Genomic DNA, 15,188 nt, shown 5'->3' with positions numbered 1-15,188 from the left:
AGCAACAGTAATAAGCCTTCTTGACTGTTCATACGGAATTTTTGGTAAAATTGTTTTACTAGAAGATTTAAGTAGAAGGGGTGGAGAAAAAGACAAAGTCATGGCATATGCCCAGTTTTCACTTTTGCAAAACATTCTCTGGATAAGGGGCCATTTTACATCCAAACCCTCTGTAATCAAAATATTTATTTAATCAAGTGGCTTCACCCTACATAAGAATAAAGTCAAGGAGAATGAACTTTTTACAAGGACCACTTTAAAAGAAATCTTAATATCTGTAGTCCAATTAAAAAAAAAGATGTATCTTTTTAATCAGAAAATGCAGTACCACAACTGTGCTTGTATACACTTGTTTTTTCTTTATAAACATAGAAATGAGAAGGCTAAAATTCTTATTTAGGCTAAAATTTCAGAAAATACTTCAGTGTAGCATGCAGTTAGTTGTAATGTTTGTTTAGTTACCAAGTCGAGTCTGACTCTTTTGTGACCCCATGGACTGTAGCCCACCAGGCTCCACTGTCCCGGCAAGAATGCTGGAGTAGATTGACATTTCTTCCTTCAAGGGACCCTCCCAACCCAGGAATCAAACCCACCTCTCCTGCACTGACAGGTGGATTCTTTGCCACTGAACCCAATTGTAAAGCCCAATTGTAACGTTAGATATTATAGTTGTAATGTTTGGTGTCATTGTAATGTTGGATTTTATAAAAGCTGTGACTAAGACACTTCTGCACCCAGTTTATTTTGCCTGTCCTTGGCTGTCCACACAGCCACTTCATTGCAAAAACTGTCCTGTTTGTCCTGTTTCATTATGCCTATGGATGGATCCTTAAAGACACATTGCAAAAGAGGCACATAGAAATATTACACAATGAACTATTAATAGAAATATTCTATAGCCCAGTTCCTAGGAAGCACATTTCTTTTTTCCCACCATTTCCCTTAGTAGCAGCTTGAACGTGTGCAAGTGTTAGTTGCTCAGTCATGTCTGACTCTTTGTGACCCCAAGGACTATAGCCCGCCAGGCTCCTCCGTCCATGGGATTCTCCAAGCAAGACTACTGGAGTGGGCTACCATTCCCTTCTCTAGGGGATCTAAATGTTTATTTAGAAAATAGCTTGTCTCAGTCACCTATGTCCTGAACTGCTTTTCTCTATTCCTTTGGAGCAGAGAACACAAGATGGGGGGTGGGGGAGGAGGAAGGGGAGACAGTTGGAGGGGTGGGCCTGTACGGAGAAGCGAGGAACAATTCACGAGATGTCCATGTCTTCCTGTTTACACGCCCTTAAACAAGGCTTGCCAGCATAACAACACACACGCTTCCTGCCCCATCTTCTCCAGCTCAGTAAAGGGCCTCCTAGGTGCTAAGGCTGGAGACCCCGAAGTCATCCTGCACTCCTCTGTCTCACTCCCCAGACCCAGCTCATCAGCAAGGCTTCCCCATGGACATCCCCTGCCCGTCCTCAGTCTGACCTCCCGGCTCCAGCCCCACAGCCTCCCACTGCCAGAGAAAACGCAGGACACCCAGCAACACTGGCATTTCACGAAACAGCCAATCATTGTTTAGTATAAGGGCGTACCAAACACTGCATGAGATATACTAAAAATTCATTCACTGCATGCCTGAAACTCAATTGTAACCTGGACATTCTGTATTTGTATTTGTTAAATCTGGCAACCCTCTCTAGGATTTCCCAGAGGGTACTAGTGGTAAAGAACCTGCCCACCAATGCAAGAGACGAGATAATTTGGTTCAATCCCTGGGTTTGGAAGATCCCCTGCAGTAGGAAATGGCAACCCACTCCAGTATTCTTGCCTGGGAAATCCCATGGATAGAGGAGACTGGTGGGCTACAGTCCATGGGGTCACAAACAGTCAGACACAACTCAGCAACTAAACTAAACCACTAAGACATACTGCTGATTAATGAATGAATGAGTTTCCCGTCTGTAAAACGAGATTTCCTTACATTGTAAGCAGTCTTCACTGCAGCGTGTCCAACTTTCATAATAATATGTTGACATCCCCAAATAACCTTTTCTGCCCCAAACTCAGACTTTTCCCTCTCAAACAGTGAAATCACATTCCTGCCTGTTGCACGGTGCTTCCGCCCACCCTCCAAGTTCAGAGTCACCAGGAGATCAGTCTTAGTCCCACCAGGTGATAGATGGGATAGTGTCTTATTCGAGCGTTTCATTGTATTTTAAAGAGGTAATTTAAAAAATGTAGTGGGAAGCTAAGAGTCCACGGTATTGATATGAATGCTAGGAAAAGACACGATGAAAATTACAAGGTAGGTTGAAAGCAGGAACTCTTCAGCCTTAAGCAAAACACTCTTTTCAGTGTAAGCTGGTTGCATTTTCTGGTGAAGAAAATGCATGCAATTGAGACCATGGATGGAAATGCTGAACACATATTAAAAACTGTGTCTGAACAGGATTATGCAGTTTTGAAATGGCACAAACTGTTCAGCTGTCCGGGAATGGAAGCCCTTATCACACACGACTCTATTTCTGGCTTTGGGGCTCCGGAGAGGAAGAAGGGCCTGCAGGGGACCATCTGTGACTCAGCTGAGAAGCAAGGCGGCCAGGTCCTCCCATTGCAACATGCAAAGACCCCACCCCTTATTTTATAATCCTTCTGATTCCTGGCAATTGTTGGAGTTTCTGAAGAAGAAAAACATGAGGTCTTAGTTTGGACTTTTCTGAGCTGCTAGAGGAATGGCATATTTGCACTGGTCCAGGCTCTTTGCGCTGGGTAGATAGGCAACCTGAAGGCGGGCCAGGAAACCGCAGGAGAAGGAGGAAGGGAAGTGCTGAAGGCCCCGTGTCGGGTGGGAGAGCCTGAGAGTTGACTCCAGCAAGAAGGAACAAGAGACATGAACGCACATGCTAACCAGAAGCAGTGGTTACAGGAAATAGTGCAAAAGGTTCCTCAGTTCAAGACTCTAAATTCGCACATGGTTTCTTGAGCCATTGAACAGATGCAGCACTGTTTTCTTTGAGAAAGCCTTGGAAAGGTACCAGGCTGCTTGCTGGCATGAGGACCACTAGGTGTTCAGCACACAGTCATGGGAGCCTTCCTCACACGGATGGCGGGGAAGGGCGATGAGCAGGACTATCTCGACCCTTGGGAGTTCTTGGTCAGTGGAGAAGCAGGCAAGTCCATGCTGATGTGGAGGGCACAGGTGTCCAGCAGAACAGTGTCCACTGCGCTTGGGAGCCGCAGCAGAAAGCAGATGGTCCTGTGTGTCCGGACACATGTGGCCAACACCTCAGTTACAGCTGAACTGACCTCACCACATGACACCGTTTTTAGTGTGCTGTTCTTACTGAGGCAAAATATAGAGAGTCTCTTGGAGACGGATGGTGATGAGGGTTGCAGGACAGTGAGAATGTTTTTAATGTCACAGGACACTTAACAGTGGTTAACCCTGGTGGTTCAGCGATTAGGACTCCCCGCTTTTACTGCTGATAGAGTTCCACCCCTGGTCAGGGAACTAAGGTCCTGCAAGCCAAGCCGTTGTGGCCAGAAATTTTTTAACTAAAAAAAATTAAAATGGTTACAATAGTAAATGTTGTGTTAGGTATATCACAATAAAAAAAAAAAGGAAGAAGAAAAATAAATTTTAATTATCCACCCCCCATAAAATGTGTAGACTAAAATGCACAGATCTTAAATGCTCTGTGAGATCAGTTTTTTGATAATGTCTCCACCCACAATCCCAGTTTCCAAAGCAAGATGCAGAATGGCCATGTTCTGTGTGGACACAACCTCAGCACCCTTGGGTCCACTTCTAAGTCACCTCCTCCCCTTGGCCACTGTTCGTGACCTTCCGAGAAACAAGATCAGACAGTATGTATTTCTTTGTGTTTGACTTATCAATCCTTCACTTAATATGATGTTTTGGAGATTCAACCAGTCATTGTTGGAGCAGTGTCTTTTTTTTTTTTGGTTTGAGTAGTCCTATTTTATGAATACATTCATCCAGCTTTATTGAATCACTCTTCTGATAATGAACATTTGTTTTATGCACAGGATTTTTGTTTTATGTATATATTATGAAAAGAGTTGCTATATACATCACCGTACACATCTTTTTGTGGACATGCGTCTTCATCCCTCTCGCATAAATACCCAGAAGTAGAAAGGCTTGCCTGTGAGGCATTTGTATGTGGAATTTTATAATAAACCACTGAATGGCTTCCTACAGTGGCTGGACCATTTCCACTCCAGTCTCCCCACACCCTCGCCTTCGCCAGCATGCTGTGATTGTCAGCATTTTTTGGTTTTGTTTTTTTTTTAATGGACCCTAATGGTTCATGGAACCAATGCAAATGATGCCGGAAAAGGGTAACAGCTTTCAGGCAGGGCTACTGGTTTCCCAGAAGTCTGCTCCTTCCCCCCAAGACGAGAGGGCCAGCACCCCAAGCTGGAGATTGAATGGGATTCTTTTCTTTTCTTTCCTTTTCTTAACAAACCGTTTTCACACGCTCTTTCACAAGCAATCCTGATAAGAAATTCTAACAGATGGTGAAAGAGCAGCTCGGAGATGCGGTAATTTGCCCAGAGCTCACAGGATAAATCTCACCACCCTAGCCCTCTGCCTAAACAAGTGCCCCATCTCCGAGACTTAGGTCAATCTGGATGTTAAAAACAAAACAAAACCTCTGAACGAGCTACAACGGCACTATGCTACTTCCTGGCTCCTACACGGACTTCCTTTCTCTCTCATGGGTTGCTTTGACAGAGCCTTGCTCTGCAGAGGTCATGAGTGACCCTCAAACCTTGGAGTCCTGGGGGGAGGGGAGTGGTCCCCTAGTGCAAGGGAGATGGTCGGAAGCAGGAGGAGCTCTGTGTACCCACATGCCTCACAACACAACCTGGACTTGCTGTGTTGGAGGCTGAGGCTCTCCCAGCAGCTGGGGTGTCCCGCCCCACCCTCAAGCTTCTGGAGTGTGTGTGGGGGGGAGACTGGGGGTGCAGGCCCTCTAAACCCAGAGACACCCCACCCTCCTAACTGGTGCCCAGTGTGGTAGCCCCTTCTCCAGGGACAGGGAGCTATTCCGCACATCTCAGCTCTCAAGACATTTGACACTCAGGTGGGAACTGACCAGATATCAATAGGACATCTGAATTCACTGATCTGAACTTCAATCCATACAGCCCGGACATCCTCAACAGCTGGATCTGGTGAAGTGGTTCAACCTTGGTACACAGGCAGGGTTTCGAGGAGAGTGCTAAAAAGCGCCAATGGGGACTTCCCTGGTGGTCCAGTAGTTAAGACTTCACCTTCCAATGCAGTCTGCACGGGTTCAATCCCTGGTCAGAGAGCTAAGATCCCACAGCCAAAATACCGAAGCATAAAACAGAAGCAATATTGTAACAAATTCAGTGAACTATCTTAAAAATGGTCCACATCCAAAAAATCTTTAAAAAAGAATAAAAAGCACCCATGCCTCCACTATCCCCCTTTTATTAGGTGGGGTGCAGCTTGGGCCCAGGGAGAATTAAATGCTCCCCCATTGACTCCAGTGAGCAGCCAGGGCTGAGAACCACTAGAAAAACCCTATACTTTGACTTCACCTACTCTGAAAAAGACTTTACAGTCCAATGGTGTTGGGATCCTTCTATCAGATACTGAACTCCACTTCAGAATAGAAATCATAGTAATAGACATGCCATGTGTCTTGTGTTGTATTCAGTTGCTCAGTCAAGTCTGACTCTTTGCAACCCTAGCAACAACAGGCTTCTCTGTCCATAGGATTCTCCATGCAAGTGTACAGGAGTGGGTTGCATGCCCTCCTCCAGGGATCTTCTCAACCCAGGGATCGAACCCGCATCTCCTGCATTACAGGCAGATTCTTTATTGCTGAGCCATTGGGGAAACCCAGATGGGCTATGTGAAAGTGAAAGTCACTCAGTTGTGTCCGACTCTTTGCGACCCCATGGACTATACAGTCCATGGAATTCTCCAGGCCAGAACACTGGAGTGGGTAGCCATTCCCTTCTCCAGGGGATCGTCCCAACCCAGGGATGGAACCCAGGTCTCCCGCATTGCAGGGGGATTCTTTACCAGTTGAGCCACAAGGGAAGCCCAAGAATACTGACATGGGTAGCCTATCCCTTCTTCAGCAGATCTTCCTGACCCAGGAATCGAATCGGGGTCTCCTGAATTGCAGGCAGATTCTTTACCAACTGAGCTATCAGGGAAGCCCAAAGTGAAATTCGCTCAGTCGTGTCCAACTCTTTGTGACCCCTTGGACTATACAGTCCATGGAATTCTCCAGGCTAGAATACTGGAGTGGGTAGCCTTTCCCTTCTCCAGCAAATCTTCCTGACCCAGGAACAGAACCCAGGTCTCCTGCACTGCAGGTGGATTCTTTACCAACTGAGCTACCAGGAAAGCCAAGGCAGGCCATAGATGATTTAATTTCAGATGTCCTGCTGGCTAGCTGCTACATCTCATATTGCATTACAATTTCATGCTCTTACGCAAGAGTGGACATTGGAATTTATCCACCACCAACCTAACCCCATACCTGAACTCAAATCAGAAAAAAACAGCACGGGAAAAAAAAACCAACACTGATTAGTAAATGGAGCCCACTATTAAAAATTTGCTGGTGCAGCAAAATTGATTTTCCTATCACAATTTGTCTTCTGCAAACTTTATTTTTTATTCTAGAAACTGTGAACTTTTAATTTTATTCTATGAACTTTATTTTGTTCCACTTGGCCCCAAATGGAAAGTTATTTAGCCCTGGATTTGGTTATACTCTAACCATAAGAAAATGGTAGTATTTGCAAAGTATTAGCTTTGGGGCATATTTTATGAAAAATATTAATTCACTTATACTTATCTCAGATTTATCTACTATAAAACTATCACTATCATTTTCCTTTAGTTCAAGAGTCCTTCTACCTTATAGTTTATAATCAATGCTCAGAGAATGAATGTTTATGAAAAGCAGAGCTACTTCAAATTGTAAACCTCAAGATCTACATAAACAACAAAATAGCTTAAGTTCTATATAAACAAACAATAAACTAATCATCACTTATAAATGATAAAGTCTCAATAAACCCAGTGAATTCAGATTATACTATCAACACAGAAATAGAAAGAACTTACAGTGAAGAGCAGCCTCCTAGGAAATAACTTTTCTCCTCACCTTAAAGGTAAAACTTAGAACAGCAGAAAATTACCAACCAGTTCATTTCACGAAACATTGGCAGTCAAAAATATCAGAAGCAGCACTGGGAAGACCCAGAGGAATCCGGTGGAGAGGGAGGTGGGAGCGGGGATTGGGATGGGGAAGACGTGTAAATCCATGGCTGATTCATATCAATGTATGACAAAACCCACTGAAATGTTGTGAAGTGATTGGCCTCCAACTAATAAAAAAAAAAAAATATATCAGAAGCATAGTTGACCCTTGAACAGGGTGGGGCTAAGGGTGTTGTCCCCTTGGAGAGGAAAATCCATGGACACCTCTACAGTCAGCCCTGGTTTACCACATCCGCAGATTCAAGCAAGGCAGATCGTAGTACTGTAGTATTTACTAAGGAAAGAGATCCAGGTATAAGTGGACACATGCAATTCAAACCCATGTTGTTCAAGGGTCAACTGGAATTCGATTCATTATTCTTCTCTTACTGGGGTTTAGTTCATGTTTTTAATTTTACCCCACAGGTCTGGCACACAGGAGCACCCGATAGTGCAGGGGACAAGGGTTCGGTCCCTGGGCCAGGAGGATCCCTCATGCTGCAGTGCAGCTAGGCTCGTGTCTGCAGCTGAGCCTATGCTCTAGAGCCTGGGAGCCGCAGCAAGAGAAGCCACCAAGTGAGAAGCTCACGCACTGCAACTAGAGAGTAGTTGAAACTAGACAGAAAAGCCCGTGCAGCAAGTAAAACCCAGCAGAGCCAAAAACAGGTAATTTTCACTGTTCCCCATAAGCTCACATTGTTCTCTTGAAAACTTGAAAGAAACAGTCAAAGAGGGGCTCCATCTAACATCTGGTCTACTGACTGCATAAACACAGTGAGACATTTTTTAAATGACGACATATCCTCACTCATTCATTCAGCTTTTCTCACCTTAGACTCAATCCCATGTCTATCCAGGAATGAGTCCATTATGACCTTGGGGTAGTTTATTACCCAAGTCACAGTCCGAGCGCCCTTTCTGGCTTAGGTTCTTCTCATCTGTTTACATTTGGTTGAACCAGAGAGGGCAATTAGACAAAGAACGAGCACGAGCTACTCAGCAAGGAGTTCTCTCCTCTGCACGCAGCCCAGCCTCCAAACGATCTCAAGCAAGTGGCTGGTCCTGGACGGAGCAGCAGTTCTACAGCCCAGAGGTTCTTACACGACCAGCAGCGGGTCGAAACTGTCAGTCAATTGGATTTATTTCAGTGTATGACTCATGTTGCTTGTGGATCGGCATCAAAAATATGGACACAAGACTCCTCCAGCTCTATCCTCCTGCCCACAGAAAGCAAGGATGACACACAACCTCTGCCAACGCCCAGCCTTCAGGCACCATATCTGGGGACTATTGGTCCTGGAAAATCCCTAGAAGTGGTTGCAGCCAGGCCACAAGATAGACCAAAAGAGGATCCTGTAGGGGCCCAAGAATGAACAAAAGGACTGACGTGGAGATTAAACAGCAATGTTTATGTTAACGTCAAAGTCAAAACACTTCTGCTTATACTGACTTCATCAAGACCAGAGAAAATTGGGATTTTACTTCAAGAGTCACCTGGCACCCCAGGAATGAAAGGAAGTCGAGGGATCCTAATACATTTTTCCTTCTAAAGAAAGTTGAAGTCTCATCCACTTTCCTTTTAATTTTTTTTGGAGAGCAATCATTCAGAAATGGAAACAGCCCATCGAGGAACCATAGAGAGACAGCAAGCAAGGGGTACCCAAGTGCTGAATGGAGACACTGTCCAGAGGGTTGACACGCTTCCCAGGGAATAAATCGGTTTAGCCGAGGCTTAACCATAGATGATCTTGAATTCATCCCGGAAAATGCCACAAGGAACAGAGGAAGGTAGTGAGGCAAGGATGGATGTATGACTCACCAGATCCGTGTTCTTTGCCTTTTATCCAGCCCTTTGCCATTAGTAATCTATTAACTATAATCTTAATAACTTTTCAAAGTCCAAGGCTTTGTAGCTGCATTTTAAAGAGTTGTGATAATGTAAGATATTGCTTCATTAGGAAGAAAACCCCAAGCTACATGAGAACTTAGCAAAAGAAAAATTTGAGGGGACTATGAAGAAAAGGCTAATCCAAGAATGATTCAATCTTCACTACAAAACAACTGATTTGCTTTGCTTGACCAGCAGAGGAAAATCATTTCTTTCCTAACAAATGGTGACCAGGACACTAGAGAGAAATGGAGTTACCAGTTGAAGTTAATGCATATAAAATCAGCTGCTTTATCCTAATCACATTAGGCTCTTGATTTAATGTTCAGATTTTCAGCTCAATTTCAATATTTCAATTTTATTTGTCTTTGCAAGTTGTGATCATAGTAAGAATGACACCAAACTGTCAGAACTGAAGGCTCTCTCTTGCTTTGGCTGGTTGTGAGTGTCTGGGTTTTTTTCTCCCTCAGGTCAGAGATGTTGCATCTTGGAACTGTATAGCTGTAGAGTTGGCCTTAAAAGTCAGATTTCCAGGATTCAAATTCGAGCTCCACCCCACAGAGATGTGGGCGTGTTAACACTGGGCAAGTTAATTAACCTTCAATTATCCACAAAAAACGGGGATGATAACTGTACCGATTTCATAAGGTTGTTGTGAGGATTAAGTGAATAAAAACTTAGCAATGTTTAGAATAATGGATGACGTACACAGTCTGTGCCCAGTAAATGTCCCCGAGCTGTATTTATTATTGATCTCTCAGGAGGAGTTGCATTCCTGTGTTTGCATTCAAGTTAATGTATAAAGTCAACTTGATAAACTATCCAGGATATTACCTTCCACATATTATAACCATGAGTTTTTAAAAAATAACCTTTCAATGTTAAATAAAACACATCAGCCTGGGAGTCGAGCTGTCTCATATTCCATTTACTTAGTAACCAAAGAAAGTAGACTTCCCAGGTGGCTCAGTGGGTAAGGAACACACCTATCAATGTAGGAAACACAGGAGACTGAGTTGGATCCCTGGGTCGGGCAGATCCCCTGGAGGACGGCAAGGCAATCCACCCCAGTACTCTTGCCTGGAGAATCCCATGGACAGAGGACCCTGGAGGGCTATAGTCCATGGGGTCACAAAGAGTTGGACATGACTGACTGACTGAGCATGCACACAGGTCAAGGAGAAGGCATTTATTATCTCTAAGTCTTGGTTTCCTTAACAATACCAAGAATATCAATAACAAGCCTTCTAAGGGATGGTCATCTAACAGAGGACACGTGCTCAATACATGATTGCTCTTTTTATTATATTTTCTGTAAAAGGTAATTATGGCCTGATACAAAAGTCAGGCAAGTAATAACAGTGCTGGCATCATTGTAAGATTCTTCTGGGAAATCCCTGGTGGTCCAGTGGTTAGGACTTGGCACTTTCACTGCCCCAGCCCAGGTTCCAGCCCTGGTCAGGAAACCAAGATCCTGCAAGAGTGTATGTTAGTTGCTCAGTTGTGTACACCTCTTTGTGATCCCATGGACTGTTACCCAACAGGCTACTCTGTCCATGGGATTCTGCAGGCAAGAATACTGGAGTGGGTTGCCATTCCCTTCTCCAGGAGATCTCTCCCGCCCAGGGACTGAACCCAGGTCACCTGCACTGCAAGCAGATTCTTTACCATCCGAGCCACCAGGGAAGCCCAAAAGCCTGTGGCCAAAAAGAAAGAAAGAAAAAAGAAGATTCTTCCAATTAAGAAGGAAACTGGCTTTCATTTTGGCAATTTAACTAATGTGCCCGAACTAATCATTCCCAGCTCCTTTTCTGCTTGGGCCTCGGACATCAGTCTCCTCCACAGAAAGAAAGTTCAGAGTGGATTTCCAGGCTCACCTTGACCTAGTCATTAGTAAGACAGTCTGAATTTTGGGACCTGCGAGCTACAGAGGTCCTTTAGCTCCCTACAGAGCCCAGGCAGCATGAAAAACATAAGTCATCTGGTGTGTTCCCTCCTCTATCCATCGCTCATCCAGACATTTTCTCCCTTTCAGCCACACATGGTGCTCTGAGCTTGAACAAACATTTCCAAATGCACTTCGGGCTCAAGTCCAAGCGTGCACCTAAGTTCAGAGGACCACAACCCTCTCAAAATCTCTGCAGTCACTTCCATATTGTTGCACAGAATCAGCCCCCTAAAGACTATCATGGCTAAAAAAAATGATCACTTGAGCAAAAAGAAAAGCAAATATGAAATATTTGTTAGGCCTTTATTATGTTTCAAGTACATCCATACAAATAAACATAGCTGAACTTCAAAAGACCTTCTGTTACGAACTGCCACCTAGCAGATGGCCACAGGGAGACGTGAGAAGTCAGATGACTTGCTCGAGATGATACCTCTGAAAGGGAGGACTCACACCTGCGAAGGTGGAGCCAGGTCACGTGACCTGTCCTCTATCTGTCCCGCCCACAGGACATTCCTCCTCTCACAAAGAAGAGGAAGCACTGACTTAAATGACCCCATCTCCCCTGATGCCAGTGACAGCCTGAGAGAGGCAAAGGCCATAATTGCTCTCCAAGTGAGGAGTCGGGGCTATTGGACCCTGCTGCCCATAGGAAACCTAGGAGTTAAGAGCAGGGTCATCTCCCCTGAGGAAGCAGGATTGGGGGAGCAGGCAGCAGAATTTTGTAGTTGTTCAGTTGCTAAGGCATGTCCGATTCTTTGTGACCGCATGGACTGCAGCATGCCAGGCATCCCTGTCCTTCACCACCTCCTGGAGTTTGCTCAAACTCATGTCCATTGAGTCAGTGATGCCATCCAACCATCTCATCCTCTGTCACTCCCTTCTCCTCTTGCCTTCAATCTTTCCCAGCATCAGGGTCTTTTCCAAATAATCAGCTCTTCACATCAGGTGGCCAAACTACTGGAACTTCAGCTTCAGTCCTTCCAATGAATATTCCAGGTTGATCTCCTTCAGGATTGACTGGTTTGATCTCTTGCTGTCCAAGAGTCTTCTCCAGCAACACAATTTGAAAGCATCAATTCTTTGGCACTCAGCCTCCTTTATGGTCCAGCTCTCACATCTGTACAGCAGCAGTGCAAATGCCCAGAGTTTCACCCCTAGAATCTATAGCTCAGCTTCCCAAGGTCTGCTCCTTAATAACTTTCATTCAGGTTGAATAACACCACCCTGTACCATCTTAGAGGATTCTTCTGGAGGGACCTTTATTTTTTTTAGGTAGATTTAAAAGAAAATAAGTACTACAAGAATCCTTCTGCTCGACAGACACCTCAAGGTCACCCTGGAGCAACACGGTTCTCAGAAGCTGCTAGATTGTTGCCAATGCACACCATAGGTAAGGAAGCTGGTTAAACTGTTTTTCCATCTTTTCTTTTTTTTTATTCTCAACTGAGGAAATCACTTCTTCCCTGGAAAGCTGCCCTGCTCTGGCCAGTCCCCTTGCTAATCCTCCTCTCCCTCCATCCCCACCTTCCCTCCTGGTTCCAATTCCTGTGGATCATCCAGCAGTGAAAACGCAGCAGCTGGAGGAAGATGAACCTGGGGCTGGAGCTGTGGGCACTCCAACCCTGGGCTCAGCGACTGCCCCGGGGCGGGGTCATTCCCAGCCTTGATGTCTGGACCACAACCGTGACTTCTTCACAGGAAGATGGATACCTCTGTACTCTGCTACCTGACTGTATTCTTCATATTTCATATGAAATAGAAAGTTACATTCTTCAGCCCACTTTATTTATTATTATTATTTTTTTTTTTCCAGTGGGTTTTGTCATACATTGATATGAATCAGCCTTGGATTTACATGTATTCCCAATCCCGATCCCCCCTCCCACCTCCCTCTCCACCCGATTCCTCTGGGTCTTCCCAGTGCACCAGGCCCGAGCACTTGTCTCATGCATCCCACCTGGGCTGGTGATCTGTTTCACCATAGATAGTATACATGCTGTTCTTTTGAAATATCCCACCCTCACATTCTCCCACAAAGTTCAAAAGTCTGTTCTGTATTTCTGTGTCTCTTTTTCTGTTTTGCATATAGGGTTATCGTTATCACCTTTCTAAATTCCATATATATGTGTTAGTATGCTGTAATGTTCTTTATCTTTCTGGCTTACTTCACTCTGTATAATGGGCTCCAGCTTCATCCATCTCATTAGGACTGGTTCAAATGAATTCTTTTTAATGGCTGAGTAATACTCCATGGTGTATATGTACCACAGCTTCCTTATCCATTCATCTGCTGATGGGCATCTAGGTTGCTTCCATGTCCTGGCTCCTCCCTCTCCTCTTCTTCATGTGACTCTGTGAACCTCTCTGGGTGTCCCTAACGGGGGACAATCTTTTAGCCATTAACCTAGAAGTTTTCTTATCAGGGCTGTATAGTTGGAGAAGTCCTGAGACTACAGGAAGAATAAAACTGAAATCCAGAGGCAGGAGACTTAAGCCCAAAACCTGAGAACACCAGAAAACTCCTGACTACATGGAACTTTAAGTAATAAGTGACCGTCCAAAAGCCTCCATACCTACACTGAAACCAACCACCACCCAAGAGCCAATAAGTTTTAGAGCAAGACATACCACGCAAATTCTCCAGCAACGCAGGAACATAGCCCTGAACGTCAACATACAGGCTGCCCAAGGTCACACCTAACACATAGACCCATCTCAAAACTCATTACTGGGCACTCCATTGCTCTCCAAAGAGAAGAAATCAAGTTCCACGCACCAGAACACTGACGCAAGCTTCCCTAACCAGGAAATCTTGACAAGCCAATCGTCTAACCCCACCCACTGAGTTAATCCTCCACAACAAAAAGGAACCACAGACCTCCAGAATACAGAAAGCCCACTCCAGATACAGCAATCTAAACAAGATGAAAAGGCAAAGAAATACCCAACAGGTAAAGGAACATGAAAAATGCCCACCAAGTCAAACAAAAGAGGAGGAGATAGGGAATCTACCTGAAAAAGAATTTAGAATAATGATAATAAAAATGATCCAAAATCTTGAAAACAAAATGGAGTTACAGATAAATAGCCTGGAAACAAAGATTGAAAAGATTCAAGAACTGTTTAATAAAGACCTAGAAGAAATAAAAAAGAGTCAATTAAAAATGAATAATGCAATGAATGAGATCAAAAACACTTTGGAGGGAACCAAGAGTAGAATAACGGAGGCTGAAGATAGGATAAGTGAGGTAGAAGATAAAATGGTGGAAATAAATGAAGCAGAGAGGAAAAAAGAAAAAAGGATCAAAAGAAATGAGGACAACCTCAGGGACCTCTGGGACACTGTGAAACGCCCCAACATTCGAATCATAGGAGTTCCAGAAGAAGAAGACAAAAAGAAAGGCCATGAGAAAATACTCGAGGAGATAATAGCTGAAAACTTCCCTAAAATGGGGAAGGAAATAGCCACCCAAATCCAAGAAACCCAGAGAGTCCCAAACAGGATAAACCCAAGGCGAAACACCCCAAGACACATATTAATCAAATTAACAAAGATCAAACACAAAGAACAAATATTAAAAGCAGCAAGGGAAAAACAACAAATAACACACAAAGGGATTCCCATAAGGATAACAGCTGATCTATCAATAGAAACCCTCCAGGCCAGAAGGGAATGGCAGGACGTACTGAAAGTAATGAAAGAGAATAACCTACAACCTAGATTACTGTATCCAGCAAGGATCTCATTCAGATATGAAGGAGAATTCAAAAGCTTTACAGATAAGCAAAAGCTGAGAGAATTCAGCACCACCAAACCAGCTCTTCAACAAATGCTAAAGGATCTTCTCTAGACAGGAAATGCAGAAAGGTTGTATAAACGTGAACCCAAAACAACAAAGTAAATGGCAACGGGACCACACCTATCAATAATTACCCTAAATGTAAATGTGTTGAATGCCCCAACCAAAAGACAAAGATTGGCTGAATGGATACAAAAACAAGACCCCTATATATGCTGTCTACAAGAGACCCACCTCAAAACAAGAGACACATACAGACTAAAAGTGAAGGGCTGGAAA

At 44.2% G+C, this 15,188-nt stretch overlaps 1 protein-coding gene across 6 annotated transcripts in view; it reads right to left on the bottom strand.

Annotated features, from left to right (window-relative positions):
• Positions 1-15,188, bottom strand: part of LYN (LYN proto-oncogene, Src family tyrosine kinase) — a 110,699-nt gene that overhangs the window by 80,188 nt on the left and 15,323 nt on the right. For 2 of the 6 annotated variants that reach the window (XM_061123328.1, XM_061123334.1), the window contains exon 1: positions 7,214-7,345. The exons of 2 other annotated variants lie outside the window; for them this stretch is intronic. The gene's annotated coding sequence lies outside the window, so the exon portion shown is untranslated. 2 more of the 6 variants (XM_061123331.1, XM_061123335.1) reach the window with 2 other exon arrangements.

This window comes from Dama dama, chromosome 21 (assembly GCF_033118175.1).
Source record: "Dama dama isolate Ldn47 chromosome 21, ASM3311817v1, whole genome shotgun sequence".
Classification (NCBI taxonomy): domain Eukaryota; kingdom Metazoa; phylum Chordata; class Mammalia; order Artiodactyla; family Cervidae; genus Dama; species Dama dama.
Note: the sequence above shows the minus strand (reverse complement) of the source record. Positions and strands in the feature narration are given on the sequence as shown.